The following is a 2564-nucleotide window of genomic DNA, read 5'->3' on the forward strand; positions in this document are numbered from 1 at the left end:
GTCACAGGACCAGCGTGACCGACAGAGCAGAAAAGCAGACCTCTCCACTTTGCTCAGCAGGTCCCGTCCTTGCTTTATCTCCACTGATCGATCACCTGAAACCTGTTTTGCTGGCTTGTGGATAGGAGTGTGTTCTTTCCCAATCTTTTACTAGGAATCGCCACAGCCGTGGGGGTGGAAGGTTTGTCCCTCTCACCTTTAAGTCTTTCCAGTTGGGCTGGTAACCAAACAGAGACAGAATAACAGCAGGACAGACACGAAGTCTATTTCATGAATGCGCCTCTGGGGACCCAAGAAATCCTGGGCCCCGCCTTCTCCATCCAGTTGTCTGCTGCTGAGACCTAGGTTGCTCTCATCCCTGGGCTGCTATACACAACGCTGCAATGGAGTAGGGCGCGTGAATCTTTCTGAATGAGTGTTTTGCATTTCTTCAAAAGTTGTCCATATATACACGCAGTGGAATATTACTCAGCCATGAAAAAGGATGGACTCCTAAGGCAGGAGGCAGTTACACAGATAGGAGCACGGTGAAAACAATGGACCAGGTACACATGAAAAACCCTAGGTGTTCAGCAAAGGACAAATGCTGGGTGGGACCAGGACCCCAGGGTGACTTTTCCTCCCCTAGCCTATCACTGGTCATGTGGTTCAGACGCCTGACCTTTCCTCCCCAGAGATGACATCTAGGCCTCAGTTGTAGTTCAGCTCCAGGCCCAGAAAAGCAGCAAAACCAGACAAGCAACCCCAGGGCCGACCCAGGTCCAGACGCCTGGATAATGACCCGCTGCCCAGATGCTGACCAATCAATCCACGGAGACCCCGACCCTGAAAGGGTGCACCCAGAGTGCTGACGGATATTCTCCGAATTACTTCTGCCTCGGTGACTTTCCAGACGAATGTCCTCTGACAGTTTGAGCCCTGGGTCTGAGTTCTGTCCTACTAGAACTCAAGTTGTTGATTTCAGGTCCTGTCGGACCCCAGGGGGACCGTTCCCACTGCCTACAACAGGACCATGCGTGACGACTCTCTTACCACGGAGTCACCCAGCCGGGGCTCTCTCATGTCTCCGTGGGCATCTCCCTGTGCATGTCCTGATAGCCTCTCTGTCTCCCTAAAAGGACACCATTTCTGGTGAATGACGACCCCCCTTGAGGACCTCATCTTAACGAGGGACATCTGCAAACACTCTGTTTCCCAAGAAGGGTCACATGGTGACACGCTGGAGGTTAGGACCTTAACCTACATATTTGGAGAGGTTGGAAGGACTCAGTGAACTATCCATCAACCTTGACAAAGAGTCATGAGCCCCTGGCTGGTCTGGCTCAGCAGTTGGAGCGGCGGCCGGCGGGCCAGAGAGACCCGGGTTTGGTTCCCACTAAGGGCATGTACCTCGGTTGTAGGTTGTCCCCGGCCCTGGTTGGGGTCGTATGAGTGGCAGCCACTCGATGTGTCCCTTTCACGTCGATGTTTCTCTCTCTCTCTTCCTCCCTCTCTCTCTCCTGCTCTATCTGAAGATGAATGCGAAAATGTCCTCGGGTGAGGATAAAAATAAAGAAAGGTTTGGGTGGTCTCCCGGGTCGGGGAGGACGCCCGAGTCCTCCGTCTTGAGGGTTTTAAAGGCTGGGTATTTAGGGGAGATCTTGGGGAAGGCCTCAATAGAATATTCATCCACTTCATGCTGAGGTACCCAGATGAGATTGATTCCCTTCACTTCACCTGTCCTTGGTGTGGTTGGCAAACGGAACTAATTGGATTTCTGCCCAGGCTCCCTGTTTAGGGTGGTTGAAGCCATTGACCCTCTGTTCGGGGAGACGTGCAGACCATTTACTTGTAAAAGTCCTTGGTTTAGGGAAGGTAGGGTGTTGCGATTTAACTATTGACTCAGTTTCCCTTTCCTGCTGGTCCTGCTTACTGGCCAGTCACCTCCGTGACTCGGGAGCTTCGGACATTGTGGACGATTTTTCCAGTGGGCATAGCCCCAAACTGACCCCAAAGCCACCGCTGAGGGCCTCCCTCGGTGAGGGAGTGAACACCCCTGCCTGTCAGAACCTCCGGGGAGCTTGTGAAACATGGAAGCCAGGGCCCCACGCACACCTGTGGAACCTACACCTCCTGGAGTGGCCATTCTGACCACGTGGGACCCTGTGGACAGACGGAGGCGCTCAACCCCTCTGCGTGAGCTCGGGCGTCTGAGCTCGGTCCGCGGAGGTGACCCCGACTTGGAGCCGGGGCTGTGTTCCTGGGGGAAGAAGCTCCGACCTGCAGGTCACCAGGCCCTTGTATCAGGTAGAATGCAAAACCCAAAGCACAAGCCCGGGCTGGTTTGGCTCAGCAGTTGAGCATCAGCCTGTGCACCAGAGAGTCCCGGGTTCGGTTCCCGCTAGGGGCACATACCACCAAAAAAAAAAAAAAAAAAACCAAGGCACGGGCCAGACCACCTCTTACTCGGCCCACGACGCTCGTTACAGGCTGCTCTGTAGACCAGACACACGTAGAATCAAAATGCATTCGAATGCGATCGTGTGGACGAGAAGGGGCCACATGCTCACCCGGACAGCTCAGGG

This window comes from Molossus molossus, unplaced genomic scaffold, assembly GCF_014108415.1.
Source record: "Molossus molossus isolate mMolMol1 unplaced genomic scaffold, mMolMol1.p scaffold_m16_p_2, whole genome shotgun sequence".
Lineage (NCBI taxonomy): Eukaryota > Metazoa > Chordata > Mammalia > Chiroptera > Molossidae > Molossus > Molossus molossus.